At 45.8% G+C, this 12,751-nt stretch overlaps 1 protein-coding gene and 1 long non-coding RNA gene across 4 annotated transcripts in view; one reads left to right on the top strand and one right to left on the bottom strand.

The window, feature by feature from the left end:
• Positions 1-8,486, bottom strand: part of LATS2 (large tumor suppressor kinase 2) — a 52,369-nt gene extending 43,883 nt beyond the window's left edge. The window contains exon 1 of one of the 3 annotated variants that reach the window (XM_036831628.1): positions 8,468-8,486. The gene's annotated coding sequence lies outside the window, so the exon portion shown is untranslated. The other 2 variants (XM_036831626.1, XM_036831627.1) reach the window with 2 other exon arrangements.
• Positions 8,487-9,150: 664 nt separating this feature from the next.
• On the top strand, positions 9,151-12,751 carry LOC118884366. The gene is made up of 3 exons (XR_005017268.1): positions 9,151-9,402; positions 10,624-10,708; positions 12,586-12,751. It is a non-coding gene; the product is annotated as an uncharacterized LOC118884366 (long non-coding RNA).

Genomic DNA, 12,751 nt, shown 5'->3' on the forward strand with positions numbered 1-12,751 from the left:
CTTAAACCAATCCTGGAAAATGCTATCAGATGTTCAAGAATTTTTATTCTAATTTCTCCCAGTACTTCACAACCCACACTGGCTGCCAAACACACATTCAGCCCCGACCGACGAAGCAACCAACTAAACCCACGGACCGCAGGACCCGCACTAAGGACACATGCTGGCATTTTTTTAAACAGTATTTCTTGGACCTAAAATTCCAGTTATTATTTAAATCATATCCTTACTATAACTAACTAGCAAAGCTGAAACTAAATCAGGCAGCCGAGCCAGGCCTGCAGCCAGATGCTGAATGTCAGAACCGTAAACCACTGGGCTGATGGACCTCTCCAGGGCTGCCCCAGCCAGGAAACCCGCACAGGGGATACCCCTCACCAGGAGGGTCCCTGAGGACGTCTCTCCAACCAAGAGCGTGATCACAACGTTTCAGCGGGTACAGAGGTCTCCCACTCGTGCCAAATGCTGTACTGGACATTATATGCATTCACTCAGGTAGAACTGGGCCTCACCTCCAAATAAGTTTATGATCCAGGGAAAACAAACTACCACATGCCCTATTTGCTTTGTACATGCTATCTGTATGATTGATATATATATATGTGTATATAGATATACACATACATACACTTAGAGACACACGTTATGAATAACAGCATAAAAAAATGGAGCCATAGAAGTTTGTACTCAAGATGACCACGTGGAATGACCATGCTATAGATAAATTTATCACCTGTTCTCTGTAGCAATCATAACAGCAAGCAACCCAACAGGATGGGTCTCCTAATATTCCATTCCACACCCTGGCAGGGGCTTTCACTCTTTGAGAAGCCTCACCTCCTCTGAAACCCTCTCCCCTCCAAGTTTTGGAAACTCCGCGGCCAGGGATTGGACCACCCATGCCACTGGAGAGTCACTGCTGTGGACAGAGGTGATACATGACCATCCAAGGAATCCCAGTGCACAGGCCTATTTGGAGAAAACCTCCCAGAGAAAGGATCGCTTCACCAAAGGTGGAAAGGCGCAAGGGCTATGATTTGATGGAGGAAGTGTGAAGCTATTCTTGGAGTCCGGAACTTCCTGTGAAAAGGCTCAAACATAGAAAAGATGAACAGGCAGATAATGTTGGGGAGCAAGGCAGGTGCGTCTGGGCACATTTACTGAAAACACAGGAGTGACGCTCGTGAGACAGGATGGAGTGAATTAGTAAAAGGAACAAGCTGGTCCCTAGCACTCCTGCTCAAGACCACGGCCTGGAGACAGGGAGGTCAGTACTCCAAAGAGAAGCCCACTCCCTTCAAAAGCCAGCTTACGTCCTCGAAAAGATTCTCACCGTGCTAACGAATTCAGAGACTCCAGGATCTGCTCTACGCCACAGCATCGGAACAGTTAACAGTAAACACAAACCACTGCTACACAATATGAGAGTTGTCCCTTGTCCTCCAGAAAAACTCCTATGAATGTCAAATACTGGCATATGAACCAAAAGCAGTTAATTAACTTAAACAACCACTTGTCACTATTAGGTTGATGTGGTCGAGATGGCAAGCGAAATAAAGCTTTCGTAGAGTGAACGGCAAACATTAAACAATGTCAAGTTTCCACCCTAATTTTAGCACCGTAACTATTATCTTTATTTCCAGCATTACCTTGTTTTAATCATACTTTCAAAATGAAACTGTAAATCAAACAGCATTAGGCTCAAAAGTACTAACACTAACACTTAGTGACATGAGTGGCCAAACAGGGCTACCTCCGGGCTCTGGGAGCCGTCACAGGTGCTCTCTGTAATAAAGCCCACCCCCCGCCCCACACAGAGCCTCAGTCACCAGCACGCAATGGGATGGTGACCCCTGGACTCGGGACCAGGGGTCCATAGGAATTACTAAGGGTCCATAGGCCCTGTTCTGTCCATAGGAATTACTAAGCAATAGGCTTTTTTTAAAAAAGGAAGGAGATTCAGGGAATTTTTCATGTTGGAAGTCGGAAATGTTCTAGAAATGTTCAAGCCCAAGCTCTTCATTCTGTTGATCAGAATATTTTGCTCCTTTTTAGAGCAGATTTACAGTCAAAACAAAGTAAATGCAGTGAATTTATCTTCTGTATTTCTTCAAACCTTTTATTTTTTAAAAGTCAGTAAGGAACATTATTTAGAAGTTTCACATTATTATAACCATGAAATAAAACATAAAAGCAGCTTTTCAAAACCTGTGTTAGTCTGGTTTTTCCAGTACAAATCAGAACACTCCCACAAAGTTCCCCCAAATGCTTCCTGGGTGTTTACGGCGAATTTATCAGCTTCAACACCTCTCCTCACGCCCAACCCACACATGCAGTGGGATTTAGGAGCCCGGGGCTGGCTACTTACAACACATCATTTAAAATAACAAGGCATCTTATTGTAAAAACATTCCCCTCCCACCAAAGGAAAGTCCCTCCCCCAACCCTGCGATTTGCTAAAGAAAGAAAGAAATATGTACAGCTCCCATTTACACCTAAGTCAAAACGATTTCAAATTAGATGGAGAGGCTAGAAGAATCTTTTCCGGTTCAAAAATTCCGAGATTCTCATAATTCACCTTAATAATTTTTCATGACAGCTTCTGCTCAGATATCATTTTAAATTGCTTGACATTTTGAGATTCATTAAATGTTCAGCAATTTTAATTTCAAAGGAATGCTGGCATATTCTTTAAACAGTGCTCTATATACCTGGATAATGAGACCAAATTTTATGAGAGGCTGAATAACACAGTGTCTTGTTAATGATAATTTAAAACAGACTTTCTTAAACAGTCTGTGCATTCTTATTTTGAAGATTTTTCTGTTACTCTCTTACTAATACATTTGCTAAAGAAAAAACTTTTAAAAGATACAAAGTAGCTTAGTCTCTTGATTGAGCGCTCAAAAATGGTGATCCATCACGCAGGGATTTGAGTTGAGATTCAACTAAAACTCTGAATCAAGCTCTCCTGAGCAGAATTTCCCTAATAATGGGCCGGGAGTTACTTTCTCCATTACTAAGGGAAGGCCTGTCAACCCCCAGGTTAAAATTCAAACTGAACACCTGTGCGAACATCACACATTTTGTGACTTTCAAGTTTCTTAGTAAAATGGGGGCAATCTTTCCTCTACAATTGCACGTATTTGCTGAACACTTTGGGAACAGAGCTGTGTGGCCACTGCATTTCTACCTGCCAAGCGCTGGGTCTCACACAGTCCCGAGCTAGTGAGTTCTTAAGTCTGGACTCCTGTCCAGGGAGACCCCCCTCCCCCGCCCCCCACGTACGTGTAATCCGTCCACGCGACGAACCCCGCACACAGCGCGCACCGTCCGGGTCCCGCCGAGGCCTGCGGGCGGGGCACGTGTCTCCCCGGCCCCACCTGCCTCCGCCGGGTCGCCAGGCGCCGCGAACCGGGTCAGAACCCGCGTCCGGAGCCCGGCGGGCGCCGAGCGCAGGGGGGCGCCGCGGGAGGCCGGACTCCGGACGGGGGTCGGGGTGGGGGTGGGGGAAGGTGGGGGAGGGGAAGACCCGGGGGCGCGGCCCGGGGGGAGGGGCGGCCCGCGAGGGGGAGGGGCGGCGCGGCCTCCATCCGGGGACGACCTGCCCGCGAGGGGCCGAGGGCCGAGGTGGCCCGACGGCGCGGACCCCCCTCCGCCCGAGCGCGCGGCCCCGCCCGCCGCCGCGTCCCGAGTCCCGATCCAGACCCCGCCGCCCCGCTCACCTCGCGCCGTCTACGCCGTCCGCGGCCGCCTGGCCCGCGGCTCCGGGGCCTCGCGGGGGACGCCGAGCCCGGGGTCGGCCGGCGGGCGGGGACGCGGGGCGCCGGGCGGACGGGCGGGCGGGCGGCCCCATCTTCCGGCGCTCGCGCCGCGGCCCAGCGCGCAGCCCGAGCGGGACATTCGCTACATTGTTGGCATTCCTGGGGCGTCACGTGACCGCCGCGTCAGCGCCGCCCCCGCCCGCGCCCGCCGGCCGCCCAGGGGGCGCGGGGCCCGGCCGTCGTCCGTCCGCCGGTCCGTGCGGAGCCCGCGGCCTCAGCCGCCGTGCCCCCCGCGGCGCTGCCGTCCCGCGTCCTCCCGCGCGGACGGGCTCCGGACTGTCTGCCAGGGGACAGCCCGGGGTCCACGCGCGCCGATGGCCCGGCCATCGCTGAGCGCCGGGATCCGGCTCACCTGCGCCCCGCCCCCCGCGAGGCTCACCTGGACGCGCGGCGCGGCGCCGCCTCCGCCCTCACCTGCGCCCCAGGCGCTCGCACCGGGACAGGCCTCCCTCCCCCCGCACCCCCACCGGGGCTGGCCCCCTCCTCCCTTTGTGTGCAGGTAAAGGTACTGCCCTTGCTCTGTCTTCAACGACAGAAACATAGTTAACTGAAAGAAATATATCGTAAATAAAAGGAATTTAATGGACTTTACAATTTATGTGCGAGACACCTAATCAAATTTTGGGATTACAATGACCATTGTAGAATTGTTTGCAATCGTGAAAAATCAGGAAGAACCTAAAAGTCCAGCAATAGGGAACTGTGGGAAAATAAAATATGTAAAATAGCTAAGTGAATGAACTAGCTGTACTTTTCAAAGGATATGTAGATAGACTTCAAAAATCATTGTAGAGTGGAGAAAAGGGAGTTGCAAAACTATATTTACACTATGATACCATGTTGATAAATAAAATCCCACAGAACCTATGCTAATCACGTTCTTTATACAAGTAGAGTCAAGGACTGAAAATGTACACACCAGACTCATGACAGCTGTGGCCGGTGTAGAAAGGAGTGCAGAAATTAGACTCAGGAGAGAAAAGTAAGGACATCGACTTTCTCTCCAGTGCTTTATTTCTTTATTTGAAACAAATTGTCCAAATCTTAAAATTTGTTGATTCTGAGTGATTCGATTCAATAATGTGTATTGTGTTATTCTCTGTGCGTTTTTAAAAAATATCTTAAACATTTTTACATATATATATATATATTTGAAACAAATTGGAAACGGGTAATTTTCCAAATGGAGGCTTACTTGAGGAAACTGATACACAATATAGGAGAACATTGTGTTTACTGACATGCAGTCAATCATTCCTTTGGGTTTTTTGTTTTTTAAATTTTTTTGAGGACTTGCCATGAACCATGGATTAAACCAAACACCATTGGTACTACAGTGAGCAAAACTACACGATTTACCCACTGGTGGAGTTTACACTCTTGTTGATGCGTTCAAGAAACATAGCGATAGGACTTCCCTGGTGGCACAGTGGTTAAGAATCCGCCTGCCAGTGCAGGGGACACGGGTTCGAGCCCTGGTCCGGGAAGATCCCACGTGCCGTGGAGCAACTAAGCCCGTGCGCCACAACTACTGAGCCTGCGCTCTAGAGCCCGGGAGCCACAACTACTGAGCCCGCATGCCACAACTACTGAAGCCTGCGCGCCTAGAGCCCATGCTCCCCAACGAGAAGCCACAGCACTGAGAAGCCCGCGCACCACAATGAAGACCCAATGCAGCCAAAACTTAAATAAATAAATAAAAATTAAAAAAAAAAGAAATATAGTGACAAAATAGGGTACAGGATCTAATTTGGTCAAACAATATAAGTATATATATTTATATTTAAGCTATATTCATAAAATATAAATAATATATATTATATAATATAAAATATATAACGTATATTAAACAAACAAAAATATGTATGTGTCCAGTAAAGTATGCAGCCAAATATTAAAAGTGGTATTCTCTGGAATATAGTGATTCTGGGTGATTTCTGTCTTATAATTCCTGATACTTCTAAATAGGATAGTTAAAAACTGTTTAAATAATCAACTACATAAGTTCATCCACATAATGCATCCAGTTGCCAAGAGGAGAAAAGAGAGACAGCACAAGTCCCACTGAGCACAAAGCATGTGGCAGCGGCAACCTCTCCACGTATAAATTAATTGATTAACATACGTAAAATATGTGTGTATACCAGGTGTTGCCCTAAACTTGTGTATTATCTCATTTAACCCTCTAGTCAACCATGTTATTAACTCCATTTTATAGAAGAAGACCCTAAAATACACAGAGCCCAACTAACTCACCAGAGACCAAAGAGCTGGGATTCCAACCTTGGTAGATCTGACCCCAGAGCTTGGAAGCACTGAATTATAAGGCTGTCTTCGGGTAATCTCAAACAGTCATGATCACAATGTACTTAATAATAAGGAAACTGAAACCAAATCAGCTCCCTTTTACTTTGAGGGGAGAGGAATGGTCTTTGTGGAGTGAGGAAGGGAGGCCCAGGGCCTCCCGCAGCAGACAGAGCAGAGGCTGAGGGCTGGCAGGCACCAGCATCACCTCACCTGCAGATGCGGGGCCAGGATGTTTTAGGGGTTCTCCCTGAGGCCGCTGTGCAATGCGCCCTGAGACTACCTACCTGCTTCCCCTCCCCACCCCTCCCCCACCCATGAATGCACAAAACCTGATTATGACTCAGCCTCTTTATACCTTAGTGCCTGGAAAGCAGGCTCTGTTCTCTAGACACAATTTTTGTCTTTTTGGAAAGAAAAGGCCTCCTTGTTAATAATCTGTGGAGGACACACAGCAAATCTGCCTAACTACAGAGAATGTTCTCTATGGGGAGCAGTGAAAAAGTAGAGTAGGGTTAGATTGTGAAAAGCCTGGAAAACTAGAAAGAAGATGTGCTACACTGATTTAATTTTTTTTATACCCATGTAGTCTGTCTCCTTAATTAGATTATAAATTCCTCAAGAACAAGGACCATTTTCTCCCCCCAAAACTACATATACAGAACTTAACTGCTGATCTGAATGTATTGAATGAACTTTTAAAGGCTGTTTTAATGTCTGAAATATCAAAATTTTAAAGATCACCTTTTTCTCAGAACCAAGCACTCTGGGTCAGCCAGGGAGATCTCCTGGTACACTATTCTTTGGAGGTTTTGGTTCTGCAAACTTGTAGGAATTTCTAGAAAGACTTGGCTGTACCAGGTTTATTAGTTGCGGGATATGCTTTGATGACAAACTCTTTTCTTTTTTTTAACTGTCTTTTTTTATTGTAATAAAATATACATAATATAAAATTTACCATTTTATCACATTTTAACTGTACAGTTTAGGGGCATTAAGTACATTCACATTGTGTGCAGCCATCACCACCATCCATCTCCGAAACTTTTTCATCTTCCCAAACTGACATTCCGTCCGCATTAAACACTTAACACCCTATTTCCCTCCCCACTTTGTTTGTTATTTTGAGGGATTTTTTGTTGTTTTCCTCTGTTAGGTAATTTTCTGCCACACAGCTTACGGGATCTTAGTTCTTCAACCAAGGATCGAACCTGTGCCCCCTGCAGTGGAAGCATGGAGTCCTAACCACTAGACTGCCAGGGAATTCCCACTAATTTTCTTCTTTTAATCTGCTGTTGGCTATGAAAGATTATTTCGCTTCTCAAAACTGTATGTAAACTAAGAGCTAACAGAACCTCTTATTCCTAAAAGCCTTTCCTATGCAGAGGAGAGCTAGGGCCTTGTGATGCTATTTCAAGTATTAAAACATCTCTTGTCCTCAGTTTCTGCACATTTCCCAAAGGGTTTATATTACTGGAAGTCAGACTTATGGAAAAGTGGATTATTATTGTTTTTAAGAGAGTAGTCGATTAATAGATAGTAGATGAATAACCAGAAATGTTTCATACCTTACATTTTTTTCAAAAGCCTTTATGTTCTACCACTAGGTTTCTTTTTAAAATTATTTTATTTTTTCAATTGTGGTAAATAATACCTGACGTAAAATTTACCATCTTAACCATTTTTCCTTTTTTTCTTTTTCTTTTTTGGCCACGCCACGTGGCTTCCAACATCTTAGTTCCCCCACCAGGGACGGAACCCATGCCCCCTGCAGTGGAAGTGCGGAGTCCTAACCACTGGACTGCCAGGGAATTCCCTAAATTTCAATTCTTACATGTGTTTTCCAATCTTAAAATCATGAGAGAGTAAACCTTCTCTGATTTTAATTTATTTCTAATTGCTTTGAGCCATTTTGGAAAACAGAGCTTCCTGGAAAATTTGGTAAAAACCTCTAGGGCATATTTAGGGAAAGGCCCAGGGTCACAGCAGGCCTTACAGGGTGGCCACCTTGCCAGTCTCTGCAGACCTGCCTTTCCAGCCCCTTCCAACACAGAACCCAGCTTCATTCTCCGAATAGCCACTCTGCTTCTCAGATGAATAATGAAGTATGTGATTGCATAAGTCAGAATTGCTCAATAATTTAAGACGTGTTCCCAGAAGACTTCAAAGAAACACTGTCAAGATAAAAATCACATTCTGCATTTAAAGAATTCTTATGTTGACACTTTACATTATTGAGAGACAATTGCTAAAACGAACTTTCTTTTCTTACCACATCCTCCGTGAGTTTGCTTTTTATGCTGAGTGAGCTGTGACAGCGACACCAGCTACTTACTTACTTCTCATTACATTTATAGTTGGCTGCAACTTCTGTTTCCTTTGCAGACATGAGCAGGATGTTCTTGTGTCTGTAATTGAAAGAAAAATCCTGCCGTGAAGGTCTGAATGCTCCTAGATGTTCTAAAACTTTCCATTCAGATTGTTAATCTAATCTTTTGCAGTGAACATTGGTAAAACTTGCACTAGGAAGAACAAAAAGTGTAAGGCTTCAACTCTTGTCTCAACAAAATCAATCTCTATAATAAAATTAACATTTTCGAAGGGAAACATCTGAGCCAATCTAAATTGACAAGAAATATTTAATTGTGTAATTGTAAAAAGAACATTTTCATGGTCTATTTTTAACTTTTAATTTATAATTAACTACTAAATGTCATTATGGTTGTCATTGAACAGTTGCTTTTAAGACCATGTATTTTGCTTTATCAACCAGACCTGAAAAGAAAAACTGAGTGTGTTTTCTTCAGATGCTGGATAAATGGGTTTTGATCATGAAACCCATGATGAGATTATCATAAGGTGATATCATGTGCAGAAGTGGAAGGAGGCCCACGGACAGACAGGCTGCCCAACTTGAAAGAGCAAAGGGAAACCTATAAATGTTGGGAAGCAGGCATGCAGATTGCATCTGATTGCTTGTAACCCCAGGAGAAGAAGAGTTTCTGGGCTTGGGGGTTGGAACTCGAAAAATGTCCCAGAGCTAATACCCTTCAGAAAGTCAGAGGTGAGAGGAGGAACTAGAGTTCAAGGCAAAGATCTGGGAAGGGGGAGAGGGCAGAAGCAAGTCACAGGAAGGCAGGCATTTAAGACATGCGGAGAGTGGCCTTCTGAGAGAGCAGAGGGAAGGTGGATGGCAGCTCCGTGATCATGTGCTGTCGAGTCAATCCTTGGGGAAAAGAGGAGCTGAAAAAATATTTGGGAGCTATCACAGGAGGTGAGAGAAAATTTAACTGAGCTCAAGTAGAGGTTGGAGGTGAGAGGACTACACTCTGGCAGAAGGCGTCACAGTGCCCAGGGTTCATAGGGCAAAAGGGTGGAGGATGGTTTATGTCTACACTGAAAGACGACCTCAAGGAAAAGCAAGGTCTTGAGTTTGCCTACCCTTTCTCTCTGGTATTTTGCATAAATGGGAATTTTGGGTGTGTTCATGGGTCACGAAAGTTATGATCTGCATTACAAAAATACAATGTTTTCATTTTCACACTTCCAACTACTTGCTAGACATTTTCCCGTTTGTGTCTCAACAAGCTTTGAAAGTCAAAAGGACAAATATTTATTGAGAACTTACGATATGCCAGACTTGTCACCCTCTCCAGCAGCACCTAATTTGTTCAACATTATTGGGCACCCAGAAGTGCTAGGCCCTGGGGACAAAACAGTGACAACAGACATTATCGTGGAGCTTCCAAGTCTAGCAGGAGAGGCAAATAATCACCAGGTAACACTAAAAACTCACGGAAATTTTGGATTGTGATTAATACTGTAAAGGAAAGACACACAGCTCCTTGAGCTCTTATCATAGAGGGGATGTGACCTGGTTGGGCTAGGAAATGAGGAAGCACTTTAGCTGAGATGCAAAAGCAGAGAAGAAATTAACAAGACGAACATGGAAAGCATTCTGAGAGGGGGTGGGGTGGGGTGTGGTGGGGTGGGGGGAAGCACTGCCTGTGCAAAGGCCCTGTGGTGGAAGGAACAAGACCCAGCATCTCAAACACTGAAAAAGACCCTTGTGATTGGAGTGCAGAGATGCAGGGAGAGATCGGAGGTGAGGAAGGAGAGGTAGGCACCCGGGGCCTTTAAGGTCACATTAAGGATTTCAGTCTTAATACTCAGAACAGTGGGAGTCATGAAAGGGTCCCAAGTAGAGGAATGACAGGATCGGCTGTGTGGGAATGATTGGGGGGTGGGGGTGGAGACAGGAGGCCGGAATGTTACTAGTTGCAGAGGGAGGTGATGCAGCTTGAGCCAGGATGGGAACAATGGATGAGGGAAAAAGTAGCTGAAATGGAGAAATAACAGTGGTCAAACTTTGAGACCCCAGTAATGGGTTGACCGTCTGGACCACGCGAGAAGGGCGTGGCTCCTGGGCTCTCACTTATGTAACTGGGGTGCTGGTGCTGTCCTGTGGACCGACACCTTAAATTTGTTTTTGGAGGTGTCTTCTGAGCCGCTGTGGAGTGGATGGAGATGTCACAAAGGCCGTCGTGGACACTGATTTGTAGCAGGGGAGATGCGAACATGTGAGTTGCCCTACAGGTACCGTGGATAAGGTGTGGAGGCAGAGCCTCGCAGACAGTGTAGATGGAATGGGAGGGGCCGTGACGCTGAGGAAATGCAACATTCATGGTGAAGCGCAGGAGGAGTCTGCACAGGAAACAGATCAGCTGCCGGGGGCTGGAGGAAAACAGGGCTTCTCAGAAACAAAAGGAAGAGTGTTTCAAGGAGGGAGGGATCAACCAAGATACAGGCTACTAAGAAGCAAGTAAAATGATAGCTGGAAAATGCCCCCTGGATTTAAAGACGTGGCAGCCACTGGAATCTTAGCAAAGAGCTCTTTTGGTAGAGGAGCTGCTAGATGGGAGATATTGTGATGAGCACAGTAGCAAAAGACAAAAAACTCTGAGACATACAGTTGGAAAGGGGAGGAAAGTGATCAAGCAGCAGCTGGAGGAGAATGAGGGTTCACAGGGAGGATTTAGTTTTATTTTTAATGGGAGATTGCTACCGCTGCTGTAACAAACTACCACAAAGTAGTGACTTAAAGAAACCTACGCTTACTCCCTGACGATGGGAAGGTAGGTCAGAAGAGGCCACGTGCAGCCTCCGGAAGCTTTGAAAAGCTCTCAACCTACAGCCGGCAAGAAAACAGGGCCCTGGGTCCTACAACCACAAAGAACAACCCAAATGGACAGGAAACAGACTCTCCCTAGAGTCTCCAGGCTGAAGGCCGCCCTGCCAACACCTTGGTTTTAGCCAGTGAGACCCGTGTTGGGCTTCTGGCCTCCACAACTGGAAGATAATAAATTTGTGATGCTTTAGCCTCGTTTGTGGAATTGTTATGGCAGCAAGAGGAAATTGTCAATACTACACCCTCTGTCATGGCCTGGTTCTACTGCAGCATCTCCAAGAAGCTGTCCCTGATGGTCTCTGTTGGAAAGGACCACTTTCCTTTCCTTTGAATTCCCAGCGGCACCTGCTGAGAAGTGTTTATTTGCAGACTCGTCCTAGTTCTCCTGTTAGACTTTCAGCTCCTTGAGGTTAGGGCCCAGGGTTTGGGTGGGTACAGTAGCTGCCAAACTATCTAGCCCCTTGCCTAGTACGTAGAAGTCACTCAGTAATTTTTTTTACATAATAAATGAGCACATGGAAGTCCCCATGGACATGGCAGAAACAAAATAACCACAGTAAGTGGGCCTTTCTCACCTCGTTTCCCTCAGGTGAAATAGAATCTCTCTGAAATTAGAAGCCATTCCTTAGTCGGTGGCCCCAAAACCATTTGAATATTTTCTGTTGACAAGAAATATTATTCTTGTCATGTAATTAGTTTTATTTATTTTTTAAATTTATTTATTTATTTATGTATGTATGTTTGGCTGCGTTGGGTCTTCGTTGCTGTGCACAGGCCTTCTCTAGTTGCGGTGAGCGGGGGCTACTCTTCGTTGCGGTGCACGGGCTTCTCATTGCAGTGGCTTCTCTTGTTGCAGAGCATGGGCTCTAGGTGCATGGGCTTCAGTAGTTGTGGCATCCGGGCTCAGTAGTTGTGGCGCACGGGCTTAGTTGCTCTGCGGCATGTGGGATCTTCCCGGACCAGGGCTCGAACCCGTGTCCCCTGCATTGGCAGGCGGATTCTTAACCACTGTGCCACCAGGGAAGGCCCATGTAATTAGTTTTAATTTAGTTCTATTTCATGGCTTTCCTCAGAAGAGGACTTTGGAACTTTAAGGAATTAGTACTAAATAAGAATATGGATAAAGAGACACTTTCTCTCGTAAATGGCTGCTGACCACCAAGGAACTATTTTTCTCAATACTGCCGATAATAGTAAGTTACATTCACACGAAACAGGACTTGGCTTAGCCTCAAGGACTAAGTCTGCATTTTAATGTTTGTCTTCCAGGGTGAAATTATGATGGAGGAAAGATGGTGACGGTGAATATAAGCTGTACTTAGATCCAGAAAGAGAAAAATAGATTAAAAAACAAAGCTTTCCCCCAGATCAAGGGGCAGGTTCAGGGACCGTGCGCCACAACAACTGAGCCTGTGCTCTAGAGCCCGCGAGCCAC

This window comes from Balaenoptera musculus, chromosome 18 (genome assembly GCF_009873245.2).
Source record: "Balaenoptera musculus isolate JJ_BM4_2016_0621 chromosome 18, mBalMus1.pri.v3, whole genome shotgun sequence".
Classification (NCBI taxonomy): Eukaryota; Metazoa; Chordata; class Mammalia; order Artiodactyla; family Balaenopteridae; genus Balaenoptera; species Balaenoptera musculus.